This window comes from Gnatocerus cornutus, chromosome 5, assembly GCF_029298725.1.
Source record: "Gnatocerus cornutus isolate USDA-ARS CGAHR chromosome 5, icGnaCorn1.1, whole genome shotgun sequence".
Classification (NCBI taxonomy): Eukaryota; Metazoa; Arthropoda; class Insecta; order Coleoptera; family Tenebrionidae; genus Gnatocerus; species Gnatocerus cornutus.
In genome coordinates, this window is record NC_142237.1 from 8,256,156 (window position 1) to 8,273,657 (window position 17,502).

At 35.0% G+C, this 17,502-nt stretch overlaps 1 protein-coding gene across 5 annotated transcripts in view; it reads left to right on the plus strand.

The window, feature by feature from the left end:
* LOC148174095 (uncharacterized) overlaps positions 1 to 17,502 on the plus strand; it is a 71,259-nt gene that overhangs the window by 42,481 nt on the left and 11,276 nt on the right. The window lies entirely within an intron of this gene.

Here is a 17,502-nt window from a genome sequence, read left to right on the forward strand (position 1 = left end):
GACATAGCCAGTTAATTAATACTCAGAATCAGACAGATCCACTAATACAGAACTGGGAACTTTATCAGTTCTGAACAATCACATTTTGTGCTACTAAAAAAAGTTTGTCGAAGGAGTCGAATTTAATTTTTCTTGTTCTCGCAGAATCTTCGTGAAATAAGTTGTCAAAATATCCCCAAATTGCCTGTGATTGTTGCTTCTCCAAATTAAATTATTAAAGAAAAATTGTAATTAATTTACTGAATTTATTACAAAGCCCGACGACAGTTGAGGCCACTCTTAAAATTGTTTTTAATTTTAAAAACAAAAAATGAAAAATTTGCACACGCTTGTAGCTAACAAATCTTTAGTGTCTTTTTTTTACCGATAGTTTGGCGTCATGAAGTCTAGCAAATGTAATTTACGTCGATTTTCGAGATTTTGTGGAAAAAATCCTTTAAAATTAATATAACTGGGATAGCAATATTTCAATTTTTGGTTACATTTTGTGTAAATTATTTTAACAATTTGAGGAAAAAATTTCTGTTTCATTCACTCTGTTTTCAAACTCATGATGTCGCAGTTGGATACTTTTACACCGACAATATTTATCCTTTAATTCTATTGCAACAAAAGTCTTATCTGATGTCTCTGTTGTTTTTTGGTGCTGATTTACAGCTTTTCGTGTCCAAATCGTGAACTTAATCAAAATTATCCTTTATAAGAATGACTTGAGTGACAATTTGGTGTAAACGAAGTCATGAGTTTGAAAACTAATTTGATAAAAGCGCGTTTTTCCTCAAATTTTTAAACACAATTTGCATAAAATTTAACTTAAAAACGGAGAAATTTTTTTAAAATGTACAGTTAGGTATATTGAAAAAAATTAAAAGTGGCAATTATGTTTACAAAAACTCTAAAATTGCTAAAAATTCCAAATTTTAAGCGCCCCCACGTCAAACAATCGGTGATAAAAACAATTTATTTGTCAGATTTTAAAGCTTGGTCAACTGTAAGCATATGCAAATTTTCAAAATTTTCATTTTTTGAATAGGTAGCCAACTGTACTTATCAACCGTTTGTGCTTTTAAAATCAGTTACAAAACAAAAAATTCTTCTCTAAGTACGCAAAACTCCGATTGTGAAAACTGATCCGTTGAAACGTTTATTCTAGAAAGTTACTTTTGTTTATAAACGAATGAACTGAAGACACCGTCTCGCATTTTATGTGATTACGCCAATGAAGTTTCTAACTTTAATGAACTTTCAGTGTCTGTTATTTTAAATGACTTACTGTCAGGTAAAAAAAATAGATAAACACACGGAGGGAACCACTCCTAATTTAATTGAGTTGTACAAACCCAAAAATAGAACTAAACATCAATTAAAATCGTCTGGCACGAAAATAAATTGAATTATCTCCGCTAAAATGCCTAAATTGCTGTCAGACTGGAGATAATCCCATATCAAATTCATTACAGTGTAAATGACCTCTGGACGTCCAATAAAATTTGGTCATATAGAAGGTGCATTAATTTCAAAAACAGAATTCGCATGATTTAATAAGGTAGACTCTTCGGTTCAGATTGCTAAGCACATCCATTATCAGTCTGTAAACTGAACTCTATTTTCATGTAGTAGAATAAACACCATTTCATGCTGAATAAACCAAGATTCATTCAAGTAAATGTACGCGTACAATTGAACGCATTTGCTTTGTGTAGTGAGGTGGATTTCTCGAAATTAAAAATGCAAACTGCGATTGCTCATTCTAAAAATTAGAAAACGAGCGCTAATAAAAGTCACGTGTGGTTCTAATAACATCAATGCCACGCGTCTCAAAAAACCTTCATAAATAACGCCATGTCAATATTGCATTAGAGTTATTGCTATTGGAAACGTTGGCAATTTTTCTAGCATCGTTTACGTTTATGGCATGAAAAATACGAATAAAACCGCCATGGTAAAATATTTGCTTAATCGATGAACCGCGATAGTTCCGTGAATTTCTTTAGGTACAATGTAATTAAGCGCCGACCGGAAGCATGTGAATTAAGCAATTTTTCAGCAGGAAATTTGTCATAAGCGTCGGTTGTAAATCAAGCGAGAATCCTGGTACAAGCCTTTGGTTTCAAGTCGGGGGCGCCGGGAGACCTTGGTTAGCTTAATTGTAAGCTATAATTTATAGAAAAAGTTATAAGCCATACGACGTGGTCTCTACAACTTGCTTTTATTACACCTATAGAGAAATAAGTTGGTGAAGTGTGAGCTCACCTACACAACGTGAGATTATTTATGGTAGTTCACAAGCAATTGGACTTAGGCCGTAAACATTCGGGAGTTGGAGTTCTGAATTCACTTCTTTATATTTTTTAGAAGGGGAAAAGAAAGTTTTGTGAAAATAACAGATTGAGATAACGACATTGTTATGGAACAATTCAACTTTGATGAAACACATTGTCTTCAAATTAAGCTTTGTTGGAAGAAAAATGAATCATTCTCTTCTAACTGACACTTTTGGTTATTATGCGAGGAGCTCCCGAAAATATCGATAATTTAATTATCCTGAAAGCGAATTAATAGACATGAAAGAAGCTAATGATGACATGAATTTTTAAAGGCGCGGTTTGAATTTACAACAAAAAATCTACGTTTTTATTCATAATTTGCTTCTGTTTGCCAACCTAATGGCATCAAGGCATCAAGGACGTCAATATTTAACCACATCGAAATTGAATTAAAGCTCTGGAAAATTTTACTACAATGCAGGACAATTATCGCCAGCTCGGTAATGATAGTTTTATTTAAATAGGAAATAATTTCAATTAACATATTAAATTTGAAAATTCGATTTGGTTTAAGTGGTGCGAATTGATATTGCAAAATTATTATTTCCAGGATTAAATAAAACTCATATATCGATAAACAACTCAATCAATTTAATTTCAAATGGAAATTAAAAATTTTACGAAATTGTTAAGTATCATAATAATAAGTAATTTTTGACGAAATTTGTACTAGAGCAGTGTACAATCATTTTTAAAATAGAATTTCTTTCTGATTCTGAATACGAAGTCCGTTTTGCCCCGTCAGGTCAGGACTCAGAGATATTTGTAAAATAATAAAAAAATAAAATTTAAAATAAAAAACCGTTGACTAATATTGTCAGGTTACCATATTTTATGGTGAAACATATTATGAAAAAAATGGATCAATGGATAAGACTGATAAGTTATTTATATTCTGCAACAACAAAAGCTTAGAGCATGTTGCCAAAAACCTGTCAAATGTTGTAAAATGGAAACAATGAACACACAAAATGAATCATAAAGCTCTTTTTGTTTTAATTAAATTTGATAGTCCAATATTAATAAAACTTAGTTTGATGGTTGGGCAAAGATTAGTGAGTTTACAGCATGATATGCAAAATTGTCTAGGACCCTTTTAGATATAACTTCATCTGCTGAGCTCGTAGCTAAATTCCATAAACTCAAGATTTGCTAAATTGATACATTCCGTACGTTTCTGTAATTAGACTTATATTGGAATTATTCTTCATCTTTCTTGGTATGATTTTTCTAATCACCAATTATTGACAGTTTTATTCCATTTTTATCTGTAAAACAGTAGACGAAACGAAATCCGGAATTGATTTGTAATCATGAAAAAGATAATTTTAGGAAAGTTCGTATCTTTAGTTTAATTACACAATTTTCAGAATTTATAATTTCGCACGTTTATGTAGGAATTAGATGTAACATATACACAACTAAATAAACATTTCTTTGCATTATTGTTCTGAACGTGCAGCATAGTTTGTAAACATTTTCCGCTTTTCATTCAACTGAGTTGACGCTTGATGCTTTGACGTCCACAAAATGGTTTAGTTTTGGCCCCAACTCCACGCAGACTGCAAGATTTGCAACTAATCCTATTTATTCACGATGAATAAGAACCATTATTTGCTATTTTCAACCCAATTTGACTAAACCGAAAATGTCGACTGAAAACCGTTGTCAGGAAAGATAAAATCAAGTTCGAGCACAAAATTGGCCCCCGACTCTAAAAGACAAGTTTCTTCATTTTTAAATCGTTAAATTAATTAATCATTGTTTTGTGGAGTCGCCGAATTGGATCCTTTGTTAGGTAGTGTTCATTAATATGTAAAAATGATCATTGCGACCGAACTCTGTTTTGATTTATTTTTCCCGTGGAACCACGCTTTGTTCCAAAATCCTGTTAGCGGCTTCAAACAGCAGCTTCCGATATCATATTTTTAATTCTCTTTCCACCGATAGATCCTTTTGATAGAACAAAGTTTCACGATTTTTTTCCATTCATTTTAAATGCTTTGCTGTAATAGAGAAGTTGTTCTTTTTCCAAACAAAACTGATACGGGCACAATGAAGCCTTGCAAAAATATTAATTAATGACTGATTAAATTACTGATATTGAACGTACAACCTGTGCTGAATATTTTCTGAAATTCCAGCTTTATACTTATCGTGTCGAGTTCCACGTGGACTGTCGGGGGTAATTAAACAAAACGGATTCCAGTAATGAAGTTTTTTGCCGAAAATCGAGATGTTTGCGCTGAGAAGAATAGACGAAACTAAATTCTAATTCTAGTTCTAGACTCTCAAGGTGGCGATATAATTGAAAGCAGCCTTGTCTTTCACTAAAGCAACTCGAACAAAGACTTTAACGCACTGAGATCTTCGTCAATTATCCTCGTTACATACAAGAGCGAATATAAACACGAGCACCGTCTCGCTGGTTTAATAAAGAAATGTTATAAAAAGTTTGTTGGATCATAACGTGAAGATGGGTTGTGTCGTAACCACAAGATGTAGATTGCGCTAAAATAGTCCCATTTGGCTGCAAACTAATCCCCCAACATTAATTATGACAATGTACACACGAAAATGCTTCCGTTTTCTTTGTTTTGGCAGTGTTGTGGCGAACTTCGTAAGTTATGAAGCTGCATCACATAATAGTCTCCTGGAATTTGTCCAGAGATTTAGATTTTTTTTTATTTTACTCTAGCGGCCAAACTAGTACCTGCAATTGTGACAGAACAGGAAATTTGTAGCGACATGTCCCACTGGTAATTAATTAATCTAATCTAATTCCACATAATCACTAGAGTACCAGAACACGACCTGCCTCATTTTGCTACGTTTCGTCTAGGTCACGCGTAATCAATAACTTTATAAATTTGTTATGACAAAAAGCTTGAAGTGCACGGAATTCCATAACGACCAGATCCAAAGGTCGTTGTTTTAAATTACCATTATGCTGGTTAATTATGTTTCGTTTATTTCGGGAACATCTTTGAATGGCGGCCAAACCCGCTGTCTACGACGCCAACTTTTTGCTCGAAATAAAATCATAATACGAATAGATGGGGATGAAAAAAAAAATTTTCAGGGTAATTTAACAACTGGGATCTGGCGGCGCATTTTTCGAGATTACCCGTTTCTAAGTCTTGGCAACATGCATCAACGAAGCAATTTAAATAACAACGGATTTTCAGAAGTGGGTTTAATTTAATCGTTCGATAATCTGTTTTCCAGGAAGTTTTATAAATTAATTTTCAAAGATACAATCAGTAACTGGAATCTCAATTAATTATACATCCATGTCTGCGATTTTTGTACTTTTTGAAGTTTGCAGCGGGATAGTTTACGCGATTTACCGCTCATCCGCAATGATGTGAGTAAAATTCTTGTATGTGGCATGGATGTTAAATGTAAAAGGATTTCGTGATGATGTCCCGCGTTTTTTTGATAGACTGAATGCGTGGGAGACTATAAAATTTGTGTCGCGATTTTTATATTATTGTGGGGAAACCATAAAAACTAATGATACCTTTAGCGTGGGAGTAAATTCTAGAATGTTCTCTGCTGGATACGAGACATATTAATTAAACCGCATCGATGTTTGATACCCCAAAATCTTATCTTGAAGCTAAATAGTGCGGCTGGAAATTCAAACTTTGAGAACAACAGCAAAAAATAAGACTTGAATGCGATCCAATTAACAGACGGTCGCTGACCACACAAGGCAAATTCCGAGATTTTTGGTAATCGGATTCTCGGCTTGTTTCTCCTCTTCCGATTCTATTAACGTTTTCGTTATTGCCGCCAAGACTCGCAATAAAAGCCCGTAATAAAGTCATTTCAAACCATTAGCTTTCTGAGTTCCGTGCTATCTGAAGAAATAAGCGTTTGTATAATATACCTACAGTTTGCACCAGCCATTCTTTATTAGAATTATTAAGATATTGATTTCCAACATTGCAAACCGAAGATTTAGTTGAGAGGTGCTACTCGAGTCTATCGGCCCACCATTTTAATTAACTCTATAAGTTTTAGTTCGAGTAATGAAAGTCAAAGTAGAGGCAGATGCGATGGGTATATTGCCTGATTATTCAAATTTCAAGTAGAACGATGGCAAAGTAGCAATTATAAGCTGGAGTGGCAGTCGACGACAGTCTGCATACCGGTTCTTGAGGAAATAAAATAATTAATTTCCTTTAAGCAACTCTTTGATACGACCGAAGGAAAATGATAATTGAGATGTTCGTTACGGCGATTCGCTTTTGGGTTGTGTACGTTGTCAAAATGTTTATAATGAAATTTTTAAGTAGCCATTTTATCAGTCGTTAAGTTGAAAGATTATAAAATTGCCGCGTTTGAGTTTTATTGCAACAGTTTCCAACTGACAAGACGGAAATTCTCATTAAAATTATCGTTTCGCTAAAAACATTTTATTTGTAATTTTATATCGAGGGGAACAGTTTTTTCTTCGCGATGAAATACGCCGACTTCGACGCGAAGGCCTCGAAGTTTTATTGCGAAATTAAATCATTTCTGAAGCCTCAGGTTCAGGTTTCACCTTACAATCACTCGAAGTTTAGATCGTTCTTTTATTTACGACTATTTTTTCATTTTTTGAATAAACCAAAAATTCCAAATCTGAGAAATTTTAAAATTTTAACCATGATCTATAATAAATATAATAAAAACTAATTTTATACACGAAGAAATAACGTTTTTGTCTTTATTTACGTGTTTAATACAAGTTTTTATCAAATTTCGTAGGATTTTAAATAGTCATTATTATACACAAAGGGAAACACTTTTTCTTTTCTTCTTCTCTTTTTCTCTTCCATCATTTATACGTATAAAATGAGCAATTTATTAATAAGAATTGAGAAAAAAAAGATTAATCAGATTCTCCAAATACAATTTGAAGCTCACTATATCAAAATCCTTTTATTTTTGAAAAGACAATTTATCTGATTAGTGGTCGTCATTGCAAAATAGCGAGCTAAAGTAGAGCGGAAATCTTGAAAATTAAATTCTGCCGACCAGTGCAATTAACTTAGGCAATATTTAATATTCTTACAATTAACATGAAATCGTTTTCTAAAGATCAAGGATAGAGCCCTTCCCTAGCAAATTTTCTTATTAATAACGCCATTAAAGAATTTCATAAATAATAAAGTAAAATTTCATCACACGTGTTTGACATTGATAAGAACAGTATTCTCGCAAAGTTACTTAATTCAGCTCTTCCGACTAATCAAGCTGCTCCATCTTCCGAGATTAGGTTACAAGTTGCTTCATAGTGACATTTTTAAATTCAAATATCGTACTTTTCCCGCATTTAAAACTCCCTAAAGCCCAGTCCGACAAGCTTTTATCGCTTATAATACCCATAAAAATGTAATTCGTAGCGCTATATAAAAATGAGAGTTTTCACGGTTATTCATTCCGGATTTTATTACCTTTGGTAAGAAAATGCGCCCGTCACGTAAATTCCATTATAAAAGCTCGTTTTTGAGCGAACTGTTAAATAGTTCTAATAAGATTAATGGATAGAGATGTCGGAAATTTAACGTAAGAGCTTACTGTTGTTTGCAAACGGGAAAACTGAAAAAACTAGGTCAAATTCCGGGAAATTTTCCCTGTGAAAATAGTTGCGCGATGAAAATACCTGAACCCTTTCAGTTTCCACAAGTGGAGTAGCGTTCATCTTTGTCAGTAAATTAGATGAGTATTTTGGGGTTTAATTAAAATTTTTACGAGTCTTTTGAGATGTCAGTGCCAAAAATGCTGAAAATTCGATTTATTATAGACTTCCATCGGCGATGGATTAAATTCGATCAGCATCAGACTTCAATATATTCCGACAAAATCCCTTCGTCATTTCAGAAGTGACGCCTAAGAAACAACCCCTTGGTAATAAACCACATGTAAATGCAAAACTGAGACTCTATTTATCTTGCAGATGGAGAGCATAAACACCTTGTATACACGACAAATTAGAGATCGATACAGTGAGGTTGGAGTTGCGGTGCTTTGAATATTGTATTTTATCGTAGCTCGTCCGTTCATAACGTCGCAAATTATGACACGACATAATTGAATTGGCGAGACGCGAATTTGGCTCCGTGGTGCTCAAGTTTGAGTCTCGAGAGACCGACATGCAATATCTGTCATCGTACGGGTGCCAGCTTGGATCTATTGGTCCTTCCAGGGCAAAGTAGCCAAAGTTTGAAAGCAAAGAGACTGCTGATGGCCGTGTTCCGTCTTGCCTGAACTTTGGTCACTTTCCGGAAAAGTTTGACGTAATTTTATCGGGCGAATTTAGGCAGAGGTGCTACAGGTAGTATTTGGGATGGAACTCTATTGAAACCCCTCATTTATTGTTCCCGGTAGTTATTTTCCGTTCGTCCATTTGGAGAAAAGCAAATGCGCTTAATGTAAATAGAACTTAGTCTTGTATCCATGTACATATCGAACAATTGATTCGAAACCGAAATGTCGCCCTCGTCGTGAACGTAGTCCGTTGAAAACCCTGTTCAACATAGTCAAGTTCTTCTCTTCGAAACCTTTGAAGATAGCCCGCGAAAGCCTAACCATCGACAAGGAATCGCAGCCGACGTCAGAGGGGGGTCACCAGGAGTGGCGGAAATTCGTCGGTTCGATCCGCCGCAAGGTCCAAAGACATGCTTCCACTTCCGGTGGCCCGGATCAACCACCTTCCGGTCAAGCCCAGGGCGAGTCGCTCTCTAGAAAGAATTCCTTAACGCAAAGTCTCTTCAAGAAAGAAGATAAGAAACAACCGGTCACGAAACAGAAGAGTATCGGCGAGCCGCCAAGCAAGCCGGATCTCTTCAAATCCCTCACGTTCAAGGACAAATCTAAAAGTGTTTCAGTGAAACATGTTGACTCGCTGGCAGCCCCCAAGGGCGATTGTCAGAAAGGTGTTCGAAAGAGTGACAAGAAAGATAGTGATAGATCGCTTAAACCTAGTCTTAGTAAGAGCAAAAGTAGCGTAAATAAATCGAATAAAGACAAAGGGGGTGGCAGTGTCAAACAGGACGATTTTCTTAAGGCCACGATGAGGATTTTCCTAGTCGTTTCGCCGCCAGTTGGAAAACTACAGGTAACGTTTCAAAACACTTTTTTAACTCTGTTGTTTGCATGTACGCAAATCCGCATCTTTCAAATCTGCCCACAAGCTTTTCTTTTTTGAAGCTCGTCATTAGCGGATGAATCAGCCCTAAACTGGTCATTTAAAATGAAACATGACGAACATCCGTCCGCTTAAAATTGGCAAGTCGTGATAGTTAAAAATATGTAATGATTTATTTCTGGAACATGTCGCATTGAAAATTATTACAATGTAATAAGTTTAGCCTCCTGCTCTCCGAAGATAAATGCAAGTCTCTCATAGGAGCGGAGATATATGCACTGTGACAGATGTTCTTAATAGAACCAAAGCGATCTGTTCCATGTCATGTAAATTAAATAAACCTGAAATTCCATCTTAATTTGACGAAATTGCGAGCTGAGGCGGCACGAGCAGAACACAGGATAATTATTACAAGTCATTGATTTGTCAAAATTAATGAATTACGAAGGAAAATTAACAACTCGCTTTAATATTTAGAAGTTTACATTATTCTAAGAATCATTTAGCTTGCCAAATCTTTTATAGGGGCGTTTTGGAGTAAAAACTGGATTTTAAAAGAAAACAAAACGACGCTCTTAAATTACGTTTTTGGGCACTGATGCATCAATTAACAAGCTCTTTTGCACATACGATTTGAAAAAAATCAAACACAAAGGAAATAATAAAATTGACCGTTATTTATCGCCTTTTCAGTTCAGAAAAAAATCCTAAACATGTCGTTGCTTGTTACATGCGCTTCAAACACCTTTTGTCTAAAAAGCTAAAGCATTCATTTCTTTCAACTTTGAAAAATTCTCTGTCAACATCCGTGTGCCATCCGTCAGTTTCGCCTTTCCAAGAAGTTAATTCAATAAGCAACGATCCGAGATAAACTCATCTGATACTGTATCATAATTAACTCTGCAGCTACCCTCCCTTTGATGACTTCCATAAGGGCTGTTGGGAACGTCATCTGGTTGTGGTTGGTAGGATATATGCTTGTATGTGTGTACAGCGCGGAGTCAGTCAATTAAAGGCAACCGATGGCTCATAAGGCACACTGCTAGGGACTTCCGATGTTATCAAATAACAGTTAGAGACAACCCTTCTCTCCTAGAAACAATGACTAATTTGTAGTTGGTATCATTGGAAGTTCGCCGACGACCCCTCTTTCATTTTCTTAACACTAGGTATTATTTCAGCCCCTTTGAAGTTACAGAGTAGTAGTGCCGACGGCACTACCTGTGAGATTAAACGGAAGTTTCAGAGTGACAAATATTGTTTGTGTTGCCAGAAGTTCCGAGGTTCTTGGAATATTACGGATTTGTTATTGGGCGTTTCGGCAAAACAGCTTGAAAGAAAATCTGGTAAATAAGGGAAAAGAACGATAAGCTTAAACAACATTTCAAGCTGTTTTGTCATCAAAACCACGTTCTATTGATTGCGCAAAGTGGACGATAATAAAAAAATCGTTAATCATTCTGGGAAAAAACGAAGCGTGAATTTGTTGTTTTCCCAAAAAAGTCTTACATTGCACTTCCCTGTCTCATTCACTATTAACTTGCTCGGGAAAGTTCTGAAGCAGAAAAATCGGATTTACTGTTGAGAATTAAAAACAAAGGCGTGGTATAACTTTTACAATCCCGCAAGTTCGTTTTTGTTTGAATAGAAGAGTCCAGACGTAACAGCAAAGTAGTCGGAACTTTATTTCCAATTGTTGTTAAAAAAAAGTGCACAATATTACGCTCTTAATGTAAAAATACCCATTTCGAATGTGGTTTCCAAGTTTGCAACATTATTTTTATCCTCTTGTTGCGCCAGCGACGTATAAAATATTTTAGAACCGAAACACGTTGCATGTTTACATAGCCACAACTTTTATCGGGCACTTTTAATAAAATTTACTTGTGTACACTTCACCGCTCAATTCTCCATTGTTGTAAAGGCAAGGCGCACATTTCTGCAATTTTTCAGCGACCAATTAAAAGCTCTTTCTATCGATCGTCCGACGACATTTTTTCTCAATATTTTTCCCTCAAACTTGATTATTAACGTTTCTACCAAAACCTCTCGTGTTTCAACTGAACCGATTCGTCCTTCGGCCGTCGCGTCACCTCGAAAGTGCACTTTTCAGTTTCAGCATTTAGCGCCTAATGATCCCCAAGATCTACGGGTTGTATTCCTTTGTTTGTGTTTCCAAGGGCCACCCCCTTATTTGACTAGTGTAGGGCCGCGACCTGATTTAATGCGCTCACGTCATCACTCGACGAAAAACTGACGATATCGACCAATCTAAGGTCTTAATAAAGTTGATAAAGCACCTCCTCGGTTAGATATAAATCTTTGAATCCCTTAATTACTTTTTCTAAGAGGCAGCCAGATCCATCTGAGCGAAAAGGTAATGGAATCAATTCTTGTGGTACAAATTACATTTCGGCTACGAAATGGAGGCGCTAAAATGATGCTTTAATGGAGCTTTGAAGGAATTTAACGACCACTTTACAATTTTCTGTTAAACAACACAAAAATTACAAGATTTGAATCTTCAGATCGATTCGATTAAGTGCGGATTGACCTCGCAGGAGCAGATGTCCTGGCAAAATGCCAAACTGATGCAAACCCGACAGTTTAATGCAGGATTGTTAACGATCGTCAACACCGGGAGGCAATTAAAGACGTGAACTAACTGAGAAATGCGAATAAAAGGGTTTTTTAGAGGAGCGGAAAGCACGATCTGTCTCAGCAGGAATTCTGTTTCGTTCCAGATAAAACATTTAAATCTAGAAAATGCAAACATTTAAAGTGGCGAAACGAAACTCATTAAACTCGAGATTTCTGGAAGTGACTTCTGAGCTGTGTTAAGCCACCTCAGTGACAATAAATACACGGAAATAGTTCAGGAAAGTATATTTATTCTATAGAAATGGTGGATGCGCCGGGATAAATACCTAAAGTGTGAATAAAAAACGATTATATTCACACAATATTCTAGTGACAGTTATAAAATGTCAAACTACATAACCAACAGGGATACCAACCTAATTCAAATTGTAGAAATGCCACTTCTACATAATTAAAATTACCCTCAGAAAAACGCCGTAAACTGAACATTACTATTCATATTTTCAATCAAATTCTGTTGGCATGATATCCCACACTTCCACTTTATATGCTATCATTGTAAGTACGTTTGTATCGCCTATTCTTATCTCCCAATAAAATGATTTTGGTGGATGCGCCGGGTCAGAAACCTTACCAAACAGAACTCACGTTATTAAAATCTGCCAGACAACAAGAATTTGCATTCCAATAATTTTAATTGCTTCTTTCTGTGTTTACCCATTTCCCAATAAAGCATAAATCATGATTTCTTTAACGATTTGTAATACCAGAAAAACTGGGTTTAATATCGTCGATTTAGGAGTCGTATTTGAACTTTTGCAGGAATTCATTGGAGCGATTTTTTCATTTAAATATTCATTTCCACGGAACACGTTTAAATAATTTAAAACCGCGGCAGTTATTTCATTAAGATTGAATACGAAGTTTGCTCATACATTTCACGCAATACTACAAAATATTTTAGTGATTATAAACTCGATTTAATTACAACTGCCGTTTGGTAAGTTCTTTGAATATGCAGTATTTACAGTGCAATAAAGCGTACTGTTTACACGTAACTATAAAAGAACGAAACTTGAAACAAATTGTTGACCCGTAGTCTCAAAAGACTCAAGTTTTGAGCATTTCCTTTGATAAATCGTTTTGTTCCTTCCTCAATTAAACAACTTGAGCTTTTTTCCTTAATTAAGTTGGAGTTTCGCGCCAGGAAGTTATTGCCAGATCATCGGTTTTTCCCATTATAATCAATTAGTGAATTATGACGGGAAGCGAACAGGGGTCGGTAAGTGCCAGGCGAAACAGGAAATCGAATGTGTTTCCTCCAGACAAGAAATATAGAGTTTGCGGCGTTTGTAGCCATAACGCGTTTTATCGGTGCTATGTAATAAGTTTTCTCTTTGGAGTGCGCACCGATTCTCATGTGGATATGAAAATTCTATGTCGATATAAAAATTGCACTGGAAAGGTTAGACACTTTGCTATAAAACCGCACGGCTACTTTAAAAGCGACCGAACTTTTGCCATTTTTCCGGAAGATTCGCCATCGACATAATCTTCTCACATCTAAGAAAAATACAGTCCCGCTTCGAAATCTGATTTTCCTCTTGTTTCAAGGGAGTTTCAATATTAGTTTTGGCGGCTTTTCACGAATTACGTTAAATATTTGGTTCTTCTCTGATTGAAGATTGTAACTCGATACGCAGAGGGAGAAATGACAAGTTCAGTGATAGCTTTCACCCTCCTTTTTCGAGCTCTGTCGTGGACGTTTTAGAAGCATTTCGTACGTCACATATCGAATGTTATTGATGGCTTTCTGTTTACTTTTATTGTTGTCCTTCTATTTATAAAACTTGAATTAGGGCCAGACCTCCAAAGGCTCGGAATTTTCAAATTTTCTTGTCAAGTGTTGCGTGACGAAAAAACGCCGCGTTAATTATGCTTTTAGACGGTAGTTTGTTGGACATTACACCGTTTTAAATAAATTTGCAAGTATTATAGATTCGTTCAAGTTGCAACGAAAACTTTGCACTGGAGTTTATAGCCCCATATTTTAATCCAATTACATTAAGGTGAAATTCTAATAAATTAAACCAAATAGGACTTTTCAAATTACTGTCACTCTGTTTATTACCGCCGGATTTCTTCATTTTTTATCCAAATCCAATTATGTTGGACAGGTACATAATTTTCGATTAAAAGCGTTTTTGTTTGCTGAATATAAACAAAAGTATTAACTAATAAAATTAAAAAGGTGTGTACTTTTGTTTATTACAATTTGAGTTGTCACAAGCTATTTCCATCATTTTTATGAATTTTATTTAGAAACTTTCGTGTCTATCTTCCATTAATACATGTGGAAATAACATACATACTTAAAAGCGACATTTATATGTTTCTGGGAATAACTAAATTAGTAACCTTTCGTATTCGTAAAAGATATCCGATGCTCGTAAATAAAACAAATTACCGCATTCATACGTAAGCGCTTATCGCGTTTGTTATCTTTACTACCTCATTGTCCAGTTGCCCTCGTCCACTCTTTAATTTAATATTTCTAGAGCGACTGTTTTCAATTAAATTTAGAACACAACAGTGATACAAATAAACCCTTTAAAATACGCATTTTGGTAAAAACATTGTGGATAATTAGTACCAGACGCTGCTAATGAACAAAAAGTTCCCAGCACCAGTTTGTAGATTTACTTCCAAACGGAACGGAAAAAATGTCTGTAATAAGAAATAAAATCTGAAATTCTGATGCATAACTATTTAATCTCTTCAATCTCTTTAATGTACTTGTTAAATAAGTATTACAAGAAAACAAACAGTTAAACTAAATCCAATAACTTGAAAAACAAACAAACCCAGTTTGTGCTAACATAAAACGGAATATTTTGACTGAATTAAAATACCGGCGCGTTCGTTTGCAGATCACCTTTATTAAAGTTTCTCGATGTATTTAATTTAGATCGAAACAGATCCAAATGTAAACAGATGGATACTACATTAAATGGTTTAAACCTAAATCCAGACTGATTAACGGGAAATTGAAAAACATCCGGAACTTCTTCTCTCGCTTTTTAACAAAAGCTGCCAATTAGTGCATTAATAAGTTTAGAAATTAATAGTTCTACAAAGAGCCCTGGAAAGTCTCGATGAAATTGAAAGAAATCCAAGCTTTAAGGCAAAAAAGCAAATTACTTCCTCTCAAGTTTGTTTCGTTGTTCTAATTAAAATTACATTGAAATACTTGTGGCGCCGTGACGACTCTACTACCTAATTTTATAATTATCGATTGAAGAAGCATTCAGAGTCAACTTCGAATGACAATAATTTGCGTTAAAGTTTAATCGGAATCTTATGGCATTGAGGTGGATTTAAACGTTTTATTTATTCAATCGTAAAAGAGCACTGCACATTCATAAATCATCCGCGGAAGAGCTCTAATTTCGGTGCTCTTATACGATCCCACTAAAATCTTCGCCTCTTTTGTTACCTTTCGGACAATGAGGAACGACAATAAAAAATGAAACCCATCTGCGATTTATTAAGTTGGAAAAACCCGTTTTTTACTGCTCGTCCCTTTTTTATTAACATTCTTGATCTGCATTTTCGTTATGAAGACAATAATCGAGGAGATAAACCCTTAATCCTTCAGGGTTGAATTTTACCACATCCGCTATTATTATCTTCACTAAATGGATTTATTCCGTCTACATGAGGTTATAGATAAACAGATTGCGAATGCCCCCAGGAATGCGGCGTCTTGTGATAAATAACGTCTTGCTGCAGAGGTTGCGAATAATGCTTATCGAGAGTGGGTTGCGAAAGAAAACGGAGGACAAGCCGTCAAAATACAAAGTTGATACAAACTGGGAATGTGGGAATTCATTGTGTTCATGACAGGATAAGACACAAATTTTATCAGAGGGTTTGATGGATGTTTATGGAAATTTTTGATTATTTGAAAACTAAAAGAAAGCGAGGACTGAGTGAACACCAACTCAAAATATGTGGCTTTATGGTTCTTGTTTAGTTTTGAACGGAACTTAAATTAAGCGTTCAAGATTGAATCATGGCAGATTGTAATTAGTTCGGTGGCATGTGCTGAACTATTAATTTCACCTACGACGAATTTTCTTGCGCAAAAACAGCCTTCAGTATAACAAATTTTAGATTTCCATTTTAACAAAAGATTTACACGGACTATAAAAGTCATGCTATTAAAGTTTATACTTTGAGAATTCTCTTCTTACCGCTTTTAATAATATGTTGTTGGAATTACTAAAGAGTTATGTAATTCAAGTAGTTTCTTTTCCTTTTCTCGTATTCCAGATTTCATTTCCTTTAGAGTCATATTCTGCAATATTATTTGCATTCGTGTGTTTACAGGTTCGTCAAGCTCTTAGACTTTCAAATTTCAGCTTGAGAGTCTCCAGGTTTCGAATGCATCAATTTTAAAGTTATTAGTTTTTTATTTACGTTCTCAGAATTAAAATTTGTATTTTTCAAGTTTCTATTTTGAACTGTTTCGGTTTTAAAATATTGAATCTAATTAAAATTCTAGGTTTTGGAGGGTCTTCAAGGCTTAAAGTTTTAAGGCTTCTGGTTCAGCGTATATTATGTAACTCTGTAAGATTTAATAAAGTCGATAACAAACATTTTTATAATTACGTTCAAAACAAGAATAATAAATTGGGCTTAATCAAAGTCAAACTCAAAAATACTGATAGAAGTCAACAAAACAAGCAAACTGGGATAATTAAAAAATAAATCCTGGAATATAGAAAAGTCCAAATTGTCTAACAGTTCCGAATAAATTCTACTTTTTTATCAACCAACTACAAATATTGGAGTAGGTTTAACTTAATTGCTCCCTAGCCACAACTGTTTTAATGAAGGGTTGAATAACTGCCACCCGCGCAAACAATTTCTCTAACTCTGTTTGGGAGTACCATCCCTTCCGGTTCCGGTTTGTCTAAAAATGACACTGAATACTGTAATAACCAATTATTTAACCTAGGAACAAGCGAATTTTTTCTGCAATCCCACACAAACTGGAACTGCTCATAATGAAATAAATCCTCAGTTAAGTTTCCGTCCGCTTCCAAACTCCACATAAAATATGCCCGGAATTGAAGTTTGAAGGGTCAATCTTATATTCCACGTCATTAAAACGAGCATAAATCAAAGGATTTTGGACCCTTGTCGTAGCGATATTAAAAATTTCCGTGAACTTCCCAATAAGACACCTACGCAAGAGTATTTCGTAACAGTTTTCCTTTGATTTTTATAAGCGGATTATAAATGTTCGCGATTGGAAACGGTCTTGTAATGATCATTGGATCGCCTTCCTGCATTGATTGCTTAGTTTATAAAAAGTCTAAAAGAACCGCGGTACAATTAAAATAAATTGATTCCATTGTAAAGGTT